General features: G+C 41.4%; 1 long non-coding RNA gene across 1 annotated transcript; it reads left to right on the top strand.

The window, feature by feature from the left end:
* The first annotated feature begins 3,256 nt into the window (after positions 1–3,256).
* LOC143485727 (uncharacterized) lies at positions 3,257–5,133 on the top strand. Its single transcript, XR_013123011.1, has 4 exons — positions 3,257–3,588; positions 3,975–4,184; positions 4,309–4,556; positions 5,114–5,133. It is a non-coding gene; the product is annotated as an uncharacterized LOC143485727 (long non-coding RNA).
* The last annotated feature ends 13,128 nt before the right edge of the window (positions 5,134–18,261 follow it).

Consider the following 18,261-nt stretch of genomic DNA (forward strand, 5'->3'; position numbering starts at 1 on the left):
TTCGCAGGTCCAGGGTGGGCCAGGAGGACCCTGACACCAAGTCCAGAGACTCATCAATCCTAGGGAGGGGGTAAGAGTCTTTTTTTGTGACTTTATTGAGTGCAGGGCCTGAATTTCAGTGCGGGATTGCAGAAATTGCGCACTATTTCTTTGATTCCCGCAATTTTATCCATAATAATGCGGTAAACTCCCGCACACAATTACAGCGAAAACGTTCAGCAAAACAATAGCTCCGTTTGTATTGTGAGACGGACAGATAGTCGGACAGACCGACGTCCGTACTGGACGCTGCACTCAGCGCTCTCACTCTTCCTAGCACCGCAGTGGCGGCGACGTTGACCAAACTAATCCTCAGGATTCACACACAGGTGACGGTAGTAAACTAAAGCAGCAGTCCAAAGATATGTTTCAGTCCAACTGGTCAAGAATATATCCTTGGCTCGAACTTAATAGTGGTGAAATGAGCTGCTCGATTTGTAAAATGTACGGTGCTGTGCCTTTTACCAGCTGATGCTACAAAACATCGACTTTAAGTCGCCACTCGGCTAGTGTCTCATACAGCAGCACTGAAAAGAAAGCGCGAGGCTGATCTGAAAGAGGTGGTCAATAACGGAGGAGAAGGGCAGAAAAACAGATTACTAGGGTTGCCAACTTTATCACTGAGTGAGATTTGATTTTAGGAGGGAGGGAGGGGGGTAAAATATTGGCCGGGGGCGGGGTGTGCGTGTGTAAATTGTTGGGGGGGGGGGGGGTGTAAAATGGACACATTTAAGTATTATATCAGAGCGATATAAGCGAACTAGTAACTCATTGAATCATAGATGTAGATCAGAGGTAAATAAACTAGATTTTTTCAGCGTGAGAAATCGGATGTATGGCGTTTGTGCGTGTGAAGACGGTCAAATGCGTGTGTCTCACGCTCATTGCGTGAGAGTTGGCAACTCTGGATTACTGCAATGCATAAAATTCTGCCTGATGCCCAGTCAGCTGATTGTGATGTGATGACACATTTCAGCACACAAAACAGAGGTAAAATTAAGTTATAACAAGCCTAACCAATGTATGCTAATTTCCAGTGATGCCGGTAACGCGTTACTTAGTAACGCGTTACTGTAGTCGGACTACTTTTTTCAGTAACGAGTAGTCTAACGCAACTACTATTTAAAAACTAGTAGTCAGATTAAAGTTACTTATCTAAAGCATCGTGCGTTACTATTTCTGCATTTCGGGGGAACGTAGGTTATATTTATTCATTCTTATTTTTTGGCTACACGTTTCTTACGCGGTTACGTCATCTCTGCTCTGCGGCGCCAAAGTCAGACGTAAGGAGAGGTTCGCCTTTAGCAGCTGGAAATACAGGCATTATTTTGATTTTATTTCGGCTAAGGAAGACAACATTAAGGTCCGTTGTACACTCTGTCCTGGCGACAGAGTGCTGTCTACTTTCAAAAACACAACGTCAAACCTGAAATAAAAAACCGGGGCTTGGCGGCGAACGTAAATTGTTACTGGGCGGGGTGTAAAATGGACTAAATTCAGTATTATATCGCGATCGATCGATCGCCGGTGGTTGGCGCCAGATCGAACTAGTAACTCATTGAATCATAGATGTGGATCAGAGTTAAATAAACTAGATTTTTTTTCGGCGTGAGATATCGGAAGTGTGGCGTGTAAGCGTGTGAAGACAGTCAAATGCGTGTGTCTCAATGCGTGAGAGTTGGCAACCCTGTAAGTGGGCGGAGTTGAACAGAAAGACTGTCTTATTTATTTATTTAAAAAACATGTAAGCCTATTTCAAGAAAAAGTTTACAAATGCCAGTGTCATTTTTGATGTTCCGGTTAAAATACATGACAATAAAGTGAGTATTGGCAGAACTGGTAGTCATTTTCATGTTATAGGGGCGGGGGATCAGCCTCTGCTGAAAGTAACTAAAAGTAATCTAACTTAGTTACTTTTAAAAGCAAGTAGTCAGTAACTTAACTGAATTACTTTTTAAAGAAGTAGTCAGTAGTCAGTAGTCGGATTACTGTTTCAAAGTAACTATGGCAACACTGCTAATTTCAGAGCTTGGCCCTCCAAGAGAGCAGTTGGAATGTTTTTTTTTTTTTTTTTTTTGAAAAGAAAGACCAGGGTAGATCAGGGTAGAGACGAACCATATATATGTATGTGTGTATATATATATATATATATATATATATATATATATATATATATATATATATATATCTTGTTGAAGCACAGCAAGACCTGTATTTAGGTTCACCAGATGTATCCCCCCCCCCAAAATGTAGAAATCCCCCTTATGTGACACATTTAAGGGGGGAATTCCCACTCATTTTGAAAAATGAATTTCAGGCCCTGGAGTGGCCTGTAGTCTACGCAGAAGCGCATCCTTGAACTGTTTTTCTTGGGCACCATCACCACAGCAGAGGCCCATGGACTGTCAGATGGCTCTATGATGCCTGACTTGAGCAATCTCGCTCAGTTCTCTCTCTGCAGCCTCCTGATGAGCTAATGGCAAGCGGCGGGGACATACTTTAATAGGTCGGGCATCCCCTGTGTCAATGGTGTGCTCCACCATGTGTGTCAGACCTACTTCGCTCTCTTTAAGGGCAAAGGTGTCCTTAAACTCCAGTAGCACCTGCCATAAACTCTCCTGCTGCTGATGAGTCAGCTCCTCACAGTTCTTGGACCAGATTTCCCTCATGGCAGACAACCTCTCATCCTCTCCAACCTGCTGCACAGCTGATGGCAATGCAGGAGTCTCTGCGGTGCTAGCAGCTTTTTCAGCAGGGGCTGAGCATACCGAGGGGGAAACCAGCTGTACTCTCTCCCCTGCAGGAGTATTAGAACACCCTTTCTCAGGTCCAATACAGCACCAATGGCCCTTGAGCAAGGCACCTAACCCCAACTGCTCCCCGGGCGCCGGGCTAGGGCTGCCCACCGCTCTGGGCACGTGTGATCCACAGCCCCCTAGTAATCACTAGTGTGTGTGTGTGTGTTCTGACTGCACAGATGGGTTAAAAGCGGAGGACAAATTTCGATTGGGGTGTAAAAAATCACAATTGACAAAATATAGCACATTAAAGCCTTAATATAGTATATAAATACTTAAATACATATACTGTTTCTACTTCGCGGATTTTCGGTTATTGCGGGTAGTTCTGGAATCCGCAGAATGCGAGGGATTACTGTATTTGTAATGTGATTTATATTTTCTATAATAAAACTAACATTTAGTTGCATATTTTTATTTATAAATGTTTTTACAATACTCTCGTCTCCTGGTACCCGAGGCCGTGAACTAAACTGAAACATGAACCGTTCAGCCGTATCAGTTAGGTGGGTCGGAGTCCTGCCAAGCACTGAACGATTCAGTGAACGAATCTTTTTAGTGAACTGATTCTATTGATTCAATTAATTTAAAAGAACTGCTGTGCCCATCACTCAGCTTCTATTTCCAGTAAATGCGCAGCTGCAGAAAGAAAGTGAAAGTGAATGCGTCATTGCAGAAGGAAAGCGTTTTTCTCGGACTGAGATTTGGGCTGCACACTAAACCTTTAGATTTGGTGTCAAAATGACTCGAGGTATGAGACTACAATGAAATCATAATATTATAATGTAATTATTTAACATTAAGTTAAAATTAACTGTAAACTACCAATTTATTTCATGCTTTTACAAAGTAGGATATATGCATTTGAAACCTGTAAATATGTGTTGATATTGTGTCTTTAATTTCATTTAACTGTTATTTTCTGTTCATGTTTTTTGCCAGTATTCTCTGAATGAGACATAAGACTTGACTGTAAATTACACATTACTGTGAATAATGGCATAAACAGAGTTTACCTAATCCTTTTACAAACTATGAGATTAGCGTAATAATTAAAAACATGTAAATTTGTGTGTTGTTTTGTGTATTATGCTATATCTTTATTTAATTTTAATGGTGCTTTCTGCTCATGTTTAGTGCTTCCACCATTTACATCACTGATCAGAATCTTTGTCATGGTAATTGGGAATACCATGAATTCCCATGAGACCTTTGTGGAGCATCTCAAACCATCTTCAAACCTCACAGAAGTGTACTCGGTGGAGGAATGTGATATCATTATGGCATTTGTCTCTATTGTGTCTCGAGCTGGAACTGACATTGAAGCTGCTCTTCTGAAGATTCCTGGTAAATACACAGCAGATATAACCTCAATAATCAGCAGATAAAACTGTAATGTAATTCAGGTTGTTAGCAGAATTACACACTTCTGAGACCTTCAGTAATTGTTGTTTCTGTCTCACCCTCCCAGCCACTCGACCTGTTGTTTTAGTTACACTCCATCACACCTTTGATGAGTATTACGTTGCTCCAGACAGCAGACTCTGTGTTAGGAACAGGTCTGATGTGTTCGCTGTGGACTGCCTCCATCATGAAGACCAAGGACTGCTGAGATGTTTGCGCAATGATGAGGCACTTAGGGCTGTAAAGCAGCATCTGAGAGATCTGTTTCCTGAAGAACAAAGGGTAGATGTGTGCTGTCCTTCCACCTGCACTGAGGTTCATAAAATCCAACCCAGGGTCGAAGAGTTATCTGATTCACATAGTTCAGTGACTCAACATCATGGACCCATTTGACACAAAAGAAGGAGGCACAACAGAATAACACCTACTGGTAGAGAGTGATCATATTAATAGTCACTCTGAACTTCTTTATCATAATAAAGAAGGTCAGTGTTAAATCATAAGTAATTGAACCTCCCTCTTTGAAGTCTTTATTCATTAAAATAGGCATGGCCATACAATGTTCCTGAGGTACTGTCCCTGTCCTCACACTTGTACTGAGGTTGGTAAAATATAATCTAGGGTAGAAGCATAATCTGGTTGCCAAATAATTCCACATTCAGTCACTCAACATTACAAACTCAAACAGCAGTTCAACCACATGACTAATGTGAGATACTGTTGAAAAATAAATATGTCTCTGGGTTGCAGATTTCATGAGTCACATTTAAACATCGATCTATTTTAATGTTCAAAAGCTTGTGGTAGAAAACAAATATCTGTGACAGACTTTTAACTGAGTTACATAATCTAATCTGAGTGTCTTTCTACAGGTGATGCGAAGCGATAATTCCTACAGGTGTTGTCACGGTGAGGCGGCCCCCTACCGGCCGCCTCTGTCCACAGCGGCTGTGTTGTTGTTGTTTTGTGACGTCGTGTACGCCCCTCAGGTGGGCGGAGCCCGTGATCCGTTCCCACCTGATGGTCGTTTGTCTGTCTATATATGTCTTGTCTTTGTACCAGTTGACCGCTGGTCATTATATCCTTAATTCGGATCTATTGCACGGGTTTTAGGTTTGCACACTTTATATTAAACCATCCTTTTTCCCTGAGACTTGGCGTGATCGCTTCCTTTTTGTTGCTCACACCTGCCCGTCACAGGTGTGCAATAATAACTGCAGTAATCATCATCATTGTTATCACTTTGATCATTATCCTCTGTAACACGTTGTAGAATCTCCCTCCTTGAATTAATGGTGATTTGTAAAATTCATCTTAGTGATATAAAAATAGTCATGCAATACAATGCACAGTAAGGTTGATTATCTCATAATTATGAAATACTGTTTTGCCTTTTAATATTATAATGTAAACATAATCTAAATGTGTCTATATCTACCTACTGAAATTATTATTTCTCAAAGCTTAAGTGGATTATACTGTGTAATATCACATTTAATAGCATTTGAACAGGAACATGTTTACATACTTTAGATTACAAAGACATTGAACTACTACCAGTTCCCATGTTAGTCTGTTAGTATGTGTCACGTTACGGTCCCCGACCCTTCCCTTTTGGGTGCGTGTTTACGTCGTCTGCGTCTACTCGTCTGCGTCAGTGGATCTCCGTGGGTGCGGGTGCGTCTTGTGATCATCCGTCTCACCTGTGGCTCGTCTCGTCATCATGTGGGGTTTATGTGGTTTGTCTATTTAATGTCCGTTCGCGCAGTGTCTTGTGCTCGTCGTTGTTTCAGTCTGCACGTTGTGTGTATGTGCCAGTGTTTTTCGTGCGCTATTGCGCTTAATGTTCAAAATAAACGTTCCGTCGATACCAGCTGGAGAGATCTCGTGCCTTGTCCTTCCAGCTGCACCGAACGTCACAGTATGACCATTACTTTGTTCATCTCTTTTCCTAAATCAAATAAAAATATTTAAAATCTTGCTTTTCTCCATTTGTCACCTTCTGTTTATTTATCTTTGTTATAAGGTGTTGTTAATAAAGGAGAAACCGGTAGCTTTGTAATTTATGGTGAGTGTTTTTCCGCCATTGCTACAGCAAACTTCTTGAAGTCGTTCACTGTGCTGGACTCAGTTAAAGCAAGCAGTCTCTGCGGTGCTAGCAGCTATTTCAGCAGGGGCTGAGCATACCGAGGGGGAAACCAGCTGTATTCTCTGCCCTGCAGGGAGTATTAGAACACCCCTTGTCAGGTCCAATACACCACCAATGGCTCTTAGAAAGTCCAGCCCAAGGATGCAGGTGTCCTGCACATCCACCACCCAAGCAGCATAAGTCACAATGACATCTCCTACCTTAAACTGAAACACTCCCCTCCCTCTTATAGGAGCCAGGTCCCCAGTCACAGTCTTAAGCTGCACATCAGTTGTCTGCACAGCAGCTCCGGCTGGGATGACACCAGGTCGAACCAGCATTGCCTTAGACCCCGCGTCCAAGAGTGCCCCCCCCCAAAAACCCGGTTTGGTCCCCCCCCCAGTTTTTACGGTTAAAACCAAATATTTAAATAGCGACGAATCCATGTCCCCCCCACTTTTGAAATCAAAATTACGTCCATGATACTAACTGTTCATTGCGGATGTAACGTATTGAACAGGCAGAGAGGGATCCAAATGCGGAAGAACACCGCTTTTATTGAAATTAGACGCTGGTACAGAAACAGGCAGGTGAATGACGAGCACTAGGACAAGTAGCAGCTGCGTTTTCTTGGCGTGGTCAGGACAGTCCAGGGTCATACCGGGGGAGCAGAAGTCAGGAGGTACAGAGGGACTAGGCAGGAGACAAGGTCGGGGACGTAAGCGAGGGTCGGAACACAGGAGAGCAGACAGGCAATAGAAAGGCTTGGTACGCGGCATGAGTCGGCAATACTTCGCGACTAGGAAGTGGAATGTGGGCGTTTAAGTAGAGACACAAGGGGGTGTGGTGATGAGCGTCAGGTGAGGCTGGTTAGGTGGAGATCAGGTGGCATTCCTTACAGCGGATGCACTTTTGAAATAATAATGTTGCAGTAGGCAAATTGCCCTGATTTGCACTGGTGGTAGTTGTTGTTTTTAATTTATTTTTTTAATTTATTATTAATATTTAAAAGTTGTTCTCTGCACTACGTTATGTAAAATAGTTTTAAAATATTTTTTGTGCAACACCTTTATATTTATTGCTTTTTATATGGTAATATTTAAGTCATTTGCTTTTTATTTGTTTCTTTAATAGTGACACAATCAACCCGATGATTGATGATACAGGGGGCACCAACCAAAATCTTGCCTAGGGCACCACATTGGTCAGGGCCGGCTCTGCTCTCACGCCACACTTCCGATATCTCACGCCAAAAAAAAAAATCCAGTTTGATCCATATCATAGATTCAATGAGTTACTAGTTCGCTCTGGAGCCAACCACCAGTGATCGATAGATAGCGATATAATACTTAATTTGTGTCCATTTTATGTTCGCCACCCCCCCCAACAACTTACGTTCGCCACCCCCCCACCACCTCCTCCAGGTTAAAATCTCACTCCAAGCGAATGTCAAAAGTTGGCAACCCTGTAGCACAGACCTGGGCAAACTACGGCCCGCGGGCCACATCCGGCCCATTGTGCGTCTCTGTCCGGCCCGCGAGAGGCCAATCATAAATGAAACAAATATCTATGTCGTGCGTGCAATACAACTGTGACGCTTTTATTTTGAAAGCGCTACGTTTGTGTTAATTCCGTGTGGACGTACCTGCGTGTGTGTGTGTGAGCTGTGCGAGAAACACTGTAGGTGATCAGTGAGTGAATGTTGCACCTCGCGTGAACCTCCGCAAACGGCGGAAAATTTATGTGACGAATTTTAATTGTGCATTGTGTTCCAGGTTTGAAAAGTGCTGGAATTTAGGCTAAAGTACTTGAAAATGCTTGAAATCGTAACTGTATTTCGATTCACAACAAATAGCTGACTGAACAGGGGGGTATTCCAGAAAGCGGATTCAGTGACGAAACCGGGTAAGTAAACGCGGTTAACGAAAAGTTAACAAAAACTCAGGGTTTTCCGTTCCAGAAACCGAGCTTAGAGAGAACCTGAGTCAGCTGGGAAATATTGAAATGGACCTTGAAAGTGCCGTAGAAGTGCTTTAAAGCTAGGTTTAAGCCAGGTTTATACTTGACGCAGCGCGAGGGTCCGCGCGGCGAAAATTATGTAATTGCGGTGGCGGAGGGCCTAGCGCTGTTGATTCGCAAGGTCATGCACCTCTCGAATTTTGTAACTTCGCGCTTCAGCGCAATGAACAAAGTCATGTTTGCAGGGTTCATACACCTTTACAAGGTGGAATTAAAGCATTTATACGTCACTTTCAAGGTCCATTTCAATATTTCCCAGCACGTTAAACCTAATTAAGTTAAATATTTATACATATATTCGAAATGATCCGAAATAATTCGCTTTTTTATCACATTATTTAATTGTTGTTTATTTTCAAAACGCCCAATCTTAACGTCTTCACGTTCTCTCATGTTTCGTCCTGGAATTACAAGACGTAATACAAGAAAACTGTTCATTCAGATGGCTATTTGTTGTGAAACGAAGTAGTTACAATTTCAAACATTTTCAAGTATTTAGCCTAAATTCCAGCACTTTTCAAATCTGAAACAAAAAGCAACATTAAAATTGGTCAGGTAAATGTTCCTTCCCCTGTTTTTGAGCGGTGTTTCTTTATACCAACACACATCGTTTCGGAGAACATTGCACAGAATGTGACGCGGCAAGTATAAATGCCTCCGCCGTTCGCGGAAGTTTGCGTGAGGTGGGCGGAGCCACTGTGATGACGTCATTATTGTTTGTGTGGCCCTCTGACACAATTCAGGTTTCTCATGTGGCCCCTTGTAAAAATTAATTGCCCACCCTTGCTGTAGCAAAACCTGGCGAGAATCCAGCCTCAGCAGACATACGCAGCGCCGTCTCCCTCACGCGGCAGACTGTGGCCGGGCACCCGTCTCCTGCTCCTCCTCCTTAATCTTGTCCGCAAACATCGAGCTTCGGAGTAGGTTTGTCGTATAAGCTTCTGACACCAGTGTAACGTTCGTTAAATACCAGGACAGTATACTGTTGACAACTCGTCTCTTTTATTTAAACATTAATACAAGCTCCTCGCGCACTTTTTCACTCACACACACAACTTAAAAGAAACAGTAACCCAATAATCCCTTTAGGATCATTACAATACTTAATTTGTCTCCATTTTACACTCGCCACACCCCTCCTCAACAACTTCACTCCAAGTGATCTTGAAAAGTTGGCAACCCTGCAGACATGCTTTGGGCTAATTTAGGCTTCTGAAGGGCGGGTTTTACACTGACTTTGTGCGGGATGTTTTTGTAGGACCTGCCAACCCTGGCTGCCACTCACTAACATTTTCTTTTTGATTGCACATTTAAGTTGAAATTTTATTCTGAATGTACAGTTTTTAACTTAATTTTGCTTTTAATTTAATATTTATTTTGCACTGAAAGTTGTAGGTTAGTATCATACTACATATTCATATACATATTTTTTGTCGTAGGTTACAGTGATCCCACGCCACTTCGCGCTTCAGCTTTTTCGAATTCACTCTTTCACTGGTTTTTATAAGATATTAATGAGGAAAATTATTCACGGGTCAATTTTCTGCGGAATTCGATCGGTGGAAAAAATATATTTAATGATTTAAAAATCCCAATGACAAAATCCCAAAATGTATAAATGTATATTATTGTATTGTAATATAAAGTATTGTCGTGGAAACTTTCTGAAAATGGATGGTCACGTATTGCTACGCCCCCTTCTCTTAGCTGTCACTCCGGTGTCCCTGTTCTTCGTGTCTGTGTTGTTCCTTGCCCGTTAGCCCCGCCCTGCTTGTCAGTTGCCCTGGTTTCCCTCTGTCTGCCACGCCCGTGTCATCATTGTCCTCACCTGTGTCAAGTTTAGTTCTGTGTACTTATATCCCTGTGTATTTCTAGCCCGTTGTCGGATATTCGTGGTTTGTTCTAGTGTGTATTGCTGTACTGGGGAGTCTTGTCGCTGTAAAAACAAAGTGAAGTTACTTTCAGTTTCTAGCTTTAGCGACGAGCTCCCTGATAAGCGCTATGTGTCTGTTTATGTGTACTCGATAAACACTACAGGGAGGAGCAGTGGTGGACAGTAACGAAGTAAATGTAATTCGTTACTGTACTTAAGTAACATTTCCATGTATCTGTACTTTACTCAAGTACTTTTATTTGGTAAGACTTTATACTTTTACTTCACTACATTTCAAAGCGAAACTTTTTACTTTTCACTTCTTTACATTTACAGAAACATCTCGTTCCTTTTCTATTTTTAAATCAACGCTTAATAAAAGAATATAACCAATCAGCGCTCAGTAAGAGATTAAGATTTGTATGCTAATTGGCTGAGGATCTGACACGGCTGCAACAGATGGCTTTCCCCAACACCCCTGGACTTATTTAGCCGAATTGTTTTAATTCCTCGAAAAGAAAAATGATTCGTATTCCTTCAAGTGTCTCCTCTGCATTCCGAAGAACACATCACGGTCATCATTTATGAACTCGCCGTCAAACTTGAAAATACACATCGAGGTAAGTTCGCCATTAGATGAGTACTACCAACAGGGTGGTTTATATACCCTGGTTAATTATATCACATTTGTTGGGATATTTTTTCTTGACCCAGATAGGCCCCAACACTGCCCCGATGAACCGATTGGTTTTGACTGAATTACCCAAGCAAAGTCTTAACACCAAAAGTTCTTTTAGATTAATTTATATGGAATATAATTGAATACAATATAGTCAAAGTATACGTGGTACAAACTCTCCAGTGCACTGGTACTAGTTGCCTAGAACTCTACCTAACCCAAGTGGATCTCAGCAGCGTCCAAGCAAAAAGTCCTCGTGCTGGGCGATGTCCTCCCTTTCATACCTCATCTCTAAGTTTCGATATCTGCCCCCACCTTTGCTACTCTTCCTTAGAGCCCCCCCTGCTCCTCTCTAGCCATCCATCTCCTTATCTCAAACTGCTTGTTTTGCAGCTTACACTGAATAGGCCCATTCTATTCTCCTCAAGGCCACTGAGGCCTTCTCACTTCTGCTCTTCCATAGCCTTTCAGGAAAACATTAAGTTTAAACATTAAGTTATTCACCTTTAAATTTCTTTTTTCCAACACATTGAAATACACAACTTACAGATGCTTTTATTCAAAGCAATGTGCTAGTACCCAAATTGCAATCTGTGGAGATGCTAAGCACCAGTTTAACACAGGAGACTCCCACATCAAACGTTAAAGCCGGGGACACATACACACGAATTTGGCCAAGCGAAGCGAACTTCGCAATTCATTCCTATGAGGGAAGCGAAGGCAAGCAAATATGAGCGAAGCGAAGCAAAATTATTAAAATTATTATTATTATATTAATTATTTAGGCAATAATACACTCGAGGTTCGTGCTATAACGTGTAATATTGGCGCTGCGGTCGTAGGCCGAGTGCCGTAGATCAGCACAGTGCCAATATTACCCGTTATAGCACGAACCTTGAGTGTATTATTGTGATTATACCACAGTTCAAGTATCGCTGTTTATTGAAAGATTTTGAGTTAAAGAGGACGAGAAAATACGACCTGTTTGGTTAAAAATACTCCGCCAGTTAAAATAGTTCCATTCAATGGCTCGCTGCTAAACTTATACAACACTGGAACAGCCTTACCCAATAAATATTATAGAGGTAAATATACACAAAAACAACTGTTAATAAAATTGTATTTATTAAAAATAAAGTAAAACAATTATTGTCCATCCACTGCTGATTGGAGGTTCGTTCAGGTATCTGTTCAGTCCAGCTCTTAAACCAACGAAGCTGCTGATGCTATATAAGTCTCCCTTCACGTTTCTGACGGATCCATAAAAACGTCGTAAAAGCTGATTCATTTCATTTTTGTTGATAATACTAAAATCGACTGCAATGTCGTTGCTCTTTAACCAGGATGTAAATACATTAATAGCCCAGCACATTTGTTTTACGGTATTAACTTCGTTTGTCTGCATTTCCAGCCCATCCAAATCATTGTTTGTAAGCGTGACAAACCTTGGATCATTGGAGGAATCAGGCTGGTCATTTATAGCTTCATCCTCCAGTTTCAGATTGAAACAAATGCTTTCGAAGCCAATAGATTTAACGAACTCCCTGTAATTCATTTTGATAATGTTGCTGCTTGTTTGTAGTTGCGCTGTTTGGCCTGTAAACGCTGCTGCGTTGCTAGGTTACCTGTATGTGGCGGAGTAATACATGGAGAGTTTCGGTTACAGTGCTATAACGTGTAATATTGGCACTCCTAGATCGCCTCTCAGCCAATCACATTGTAGGTTCGGAACTAACTGTGGTATAATAATAATTATTAATTATTTGGCCAAGTTTAATATTATGAGTTCAGTTGGTTGGGCTGCACACAGTTCTAGTTCTATGTGCTAAGCTTCCCTGTCCCGCCATGTGGTGGACAACGTATAACTAGGGCTGAAAGATTTTGGAAAATAATCGAATTGCAATTTTTTAAATTGCGATTGCGATTTAAAATCGCGATTTTTTCCCATTGTTCCACTTCAGGAAACTCTGTTTCGGCATTTTTTTATACAGCTCAGATACAGGGTTGCGGGGGGGGGGGGGGGGGGGGGTGTAAACAGAGGCGGTCTTTGCATAGAGGCATTGCTAGGCAATTGCCTTGGGCCCCTCCCACTGTAGGGCCCCCTTGTCTAGCTAAAGCCAGGTTCACACTACACGACATTTCAGTCATCAGGTTTTTGTGCCGTTCGCACTACACGACTGGTTGTGCTGTAATCGCAAGTCTTTCAGTTGTTGTGGCTTTCACACTACATGACTGATCGGTGACGTGGGCTCACGAATTACACGACTGGGGAATCGCAGACTCATCTGGCTGCCGTCCAAAAACGCGAGAACACGAAAATGAAACACTCGCGAGAACCAGCAACACCACGAAGAAAATAAAAACAACTTACATGTACTCCACATTTTCGTTATTATTATTTTTTTACCGTTTAACCACTCCATAGTCCCTAATTGCCAGAATTATTTCATCTCTCCGTTGCAGTGAACATAGATATAGTCAATCACACTATTTCTCCAGTGCTGTCACAATAACTTAAACACAGTCTTGTAGTAAAGTTGTATGAAGCTAGACGCTGCTGTTGACTCACAGTCGCCGACTGGGCTAGATATGAAACATGCTAGATATTAAACATGCTAGATATCTGCCGGTCGTCTGCGATGAGTTGGCGGCCACTCGGCGGCGGCTCGGCGAGCGTCTTTCAGCAGTTCACACTACACGACTGAGCGAGCGCCGAATGATCCCCGATTTGCGTCCGACCACAGTTTCTGTCGGCGATCTACAAAAACAGTCGGCGACTGAAAAACCAGCCTAAAATCTTGTAGTGTGAACCTGAACTTATTTCTCGCATATTAATGTTGATGGGCCCCCTAGCTAAATTCGCCTTGAGCCTCCAAATTGCTAAGTCCGCCACTGGGTGTAAAATGGACTAAATTTAAGTATTATTATTATATCGTGATCGATCGATCGCCTGTGGTTGGCGCCAGAGCGAACTAGCAACTTTTTAGTCTAAGACGCTCAATGCGTGAGAGTTGGCAACTTGGCTAAAATATGTGCGTGAGTGCATTTGGTAGCGCATATCCAGTGTGTTTATCAAAGCCATGAAGCCGGGCTTGTTCACTAATATCGGGCATCATGTCTTTCACTATGAACTCCGTTACTGCCCGAGGTATTTCAGCGTGCCGTTCGAATTATATCCATAAGGAGTTACACTTTCAAACGGTTCGGTCAGTGAACCCTGTCTGCTGGACCGCGGTGAAGCTATCCGCGCTTTTGCAATTCATCCATGCTTTAAATCTTATTGCGCCTATATGCGTGATTTTACGGTATTTCGCTGCTCACCGCATACTAAGGCTGTATAAGTGCAGAGAAACACTTTTGCGTATTTGAAGATGCAGCACTGGTCGTTGGCATTTTAGCCTTACAAATATCATACGAGGCTTTGTGGTGTTTTTTAATGCAGGTTTGTAGTGTTATCTCGCGTCGTAGCGACAGTAGCAAAGCGCGTTTTGCAGGGTACCTGACGTTGATCAGCATCTTTTTTAAAGCCAAAGTAATTTCACACAACTGATGTGCTGCCCCTCTTTGGTATTAGACTTTCAGTTGTGTCAGCTTCTGTCGAGCCTGAAGCCATTGTGCAACAAGTTAAAGTGCGCTGTGTTAACTTCACTTCTCCACCTCCCTGCCTCCTGCTCGGGTTTGCTCCGTTCGTCCTCGGCTCGGCTCGCTCCCAAGTCACGTGAGCAGTTTAAATCGCAGCCTGTGCGATTAGACAATCGCGTTTTAAAAAATCGCGAAATTATCGCAAATGCAATTAATCGTTCAGCCCTACGTATAACCTCTTCATATACTGCATCGCCTCTTCAAAACTTAGGTAATGCTTCATCAAATGTAATGTTTATAGTGAATGATTTATCAGTTGTGTTTTTATTGATTTTCATCAATTGTGATGGTGTTTGTTATTAGTTTTATGACAAGCGAAATGAATGAAAAATAAAATAATGAAACTTGAATGAATGCTTTTTGTGTTGTTGCTTCAAAAGCACTTGGTCTTACTTAAATATAATATAGTTTTGAGTATTTTGTGTTTGCTAGGCAAATGTAAGGCACTGTTTCGTTGTTCACTTGTTGATCGAGTAGGCCTAGGGGTTTTGATATGACGCTAAGAAAAAAAAAGTTTTTACTTTTACTTTTAATACTTAAGTATTTTTGAAGGCAGATACTTTTGTACTTTTACTCAAGTAAAAAATTGAGGTGAATACTTTTACTTTTACTTGAGTAATATTCAATGCAAGGTAACTGTACTTTTACTCAAGTACATAATTGCTGTACTTCGTCCACCACTGGGGAGGAGCAACCTGTAGAGCGAGATTCGGGTAGGCGGAATGAATGTGCAGACGAGCGTTGGCTTGGCTCTCGGTTGGCTTTTAAAAGCCATTGTGAACTCCCGATGCCTCCGACAAGACGGAGTCACCATGAAAGCCACCGAGAAGCGGTTGTGTCTGTATGTTCTTCCAGGCGCAAACCAGACCGGAGAAGAAGGAAGACCATGCCCCCGAAGCAGAACCCCACCGCCACCGGTCATCACCTTCCCTGAGGAGCACCTTCCTCCTCTGATCCTGCCAGCCTCTCCCCTAGAGATGCCAAGGAATTTTTTGGGGGGGAGTAGTAGACACTCTCTACAAGAGAGACAGTGCCTGTCTGTGACTACGACCTCGATTATGGAATTCCCTGTAATAAATCTCGCTCTTCTCAGTGTTTGTGTCCGTCTCCATGCTCCGCAGCACGTGCTGCGTTACTTGTCTGATGAGGACTCAGACGTGGTTAAAATTATTAATTTATTAAAATATATAAAATATTCTAACAAAGGAATTTATAAATAATAAAATAATACGACTTACAGTAAACAGTGCATATTTACTATCGGAAACGAGAACCAGCATCGCTTGCCTGAGACGCTACTCGCCTACACGAGATTGTAACAACACGACTGGTCTGGCTGGACAAGCACACATGCACAGAACAGTGTGGGAATGGTTATTAAGGGAATGGGAAAGGTTTATGTAACATAAAGGTGTGGGGAGGATTAGGTGGGTCGGAGTCCTGCCAAGCACTGAAAGATTCAGTGAACAAATCTTTTTAGTGAACTGATTCTATTGATTCAATTCCTCTAAAATAACTGCTGTGCCCATCACCCAGCGTCCACTCAGCTTCTATTTCCAGTAAATGCGCAGCTGCAGAGAGAAAGTGAAAGTGAATGCGTCATTGCAGAAGGAAAGCGTTTTTCTCTGACTGATATTTGGGCTGCACACTAAACCTTTAGATTTGGCGTCAAAATGACTCGAGGTATGAGACTATAATGAAATCATAATATTACAAAACATTTGTTGTTGAAACACATTTGGTGTTTTTAATGTAATTATTTAACATTAAGTTAAAATGAACTGTAAACTACCAATTTATTTCATGCTTTTACAAAGTAGGATATATGCATTTGAAACCTGTAAATATGTGTTGATATTGTGTCTTTAATTTTTAACTGTTATTTTCTGTTCATGTTTTTTGCCAGTATTCTCTGAATGAGACATAAGACTTGACTGTAAATTACACATTACTGTGAATAATGGCATAAACAGAGTTTACTTAATCCTTTTACAAACTATGAGATTAGCGTAATAATTAAAAACATGTAAATTTGTGTGTTGTTTTGTGTATTATGCTATATCTTTATTTAATTTTAATGGTGCTTTCTGCTCATGTTTAGTGCTTCCACCATTTACATCACTGATCAGAATCTTTGTCATGGTAATTGGGAATACCATGAATTCCCATGAGACCTTTGTGGAGCATCTCAAACCATCTTCAAACCTCATAGAAGTGTACTCAGAGGAGGAATGTGATATCATTATGGCATTTGTCTCTATTGTGTCTCGAGCTGGAACTGACATTGAAGCTGCTCTTCTGAAGATTCCTGGTAAATACACAGCAGATATAACCTCAATAATCAGCAGATAAATAATGTAATTCAGGTTGTTAGCAGAATTACACACTTCTGAGACCTTCAGTAATTGTTGTTTCTGTCTCACCCTCCCAGCCACTCGACCTGTTGTTTTAGTTGCACTCCATCACACCTTTGATGAGTATTACGTTGCTCCAGACAGCAGACTCTGTGTTAGGAACAGGTCTGATGTGTTCGCTGTGGACTGCCTCCATCATGAAGACCAAGGACTGCTGAGATGTTTGCGCAATGATGAGGCACTTAGGGCTGTAAAGCAGCATCTGAGAGATCTGTTTCCTGAAGAACAAAGGGTAGATGTGTGCTGTCCTTCCACCTGCACTGAGGTTCGTAAAATCCAACCCAGGGTCGAAGAGTTATTCACGCAGTTCAGTGACTCAACATCATGGACCCATTTGACACAAAAGAAGGAGGCACAACAGAATAACACCTACTGGTAGAGAGCGATCATATTAATAGTCACACTGACCTTCTTTATCATAATAAAGAAGGTCAGTGTTAAATCATAAGTAATTGAACCTCCCTCTTTGAAGTCTTTATTCATTAAAATAGGCATGGCCATACAATGTTCCTGAGGTACTGTCCCTGTCCTCACACTTGTACTGAGGTTGGTAAAATATAATCTAGGGTAGAAGCATAATCTGGTTGCCAAATAATTCCACATTCAGTCACTCAACATTACAAACTCAAACAGCAGTTCAACCACATGACTAATGTGAGAGACTATGTTGAAAAATAAATATATGTCTCTGGGTTGCAGATTTTATGAGTCACATATAAACCGTAGCCTATTTTAATGTTCAAAAGCTTGTGGTAGAAAACAAATATCTGTGACAAACTTTTAACTGAGTTACATAATCTAATCTGTGTGTCTTTCTACAGGTGATGCGAAGCGATAATTCCTACAGGCGTGCAATAATAACTGCAGTAATCATCATCATCGTTATCACTTTGATCATTATCCTCTGTAACACATTGTAGAACCTCCCTCCTTGAATTAATGGTGATTTGTAAAATTCATCTTAGTGATATAAAAATAGTCATGCAATACAATGCACAGTAAGGTTGATTATCTCATAATTATGAAATACTGTTTTGCCTTTTAATATTATAATGTATACATAATCTAAATGTGTCTATATCTACCATCTGAAATTATTATTTCTTAAAGCTTAAGTGGATTATACTGTGTAATATCACATTTAATAGCCTTTAAACAGGAACATGTTTACATACTTTAGATTAAAAAGACATTGAACTACTACCAGTTCCCATGTTAGTCTGTTAGTATGACCATTACTTTGGTCATCTCTTTTCCTAAACAAA

The sequence above is a fragment of the Brachyhypopomus gauderio genome, unplaced genomic scaffold (assembly GCF_052324685.1).
Source record: "Brachyhypopomus gauderio isolate BG-103 unplaced genomic scaffold, BGAUD_0.2 sc37, whole genome shotgun sequence".
In the NCBI taxonomy this organism is placed as follows: Eukaryota; Metazoa; Chordata; class Actinopteri; order Gymnotiformes; family Hypopomidae; genus Brachyhypopomus; species Brachyhypopomus gauderio.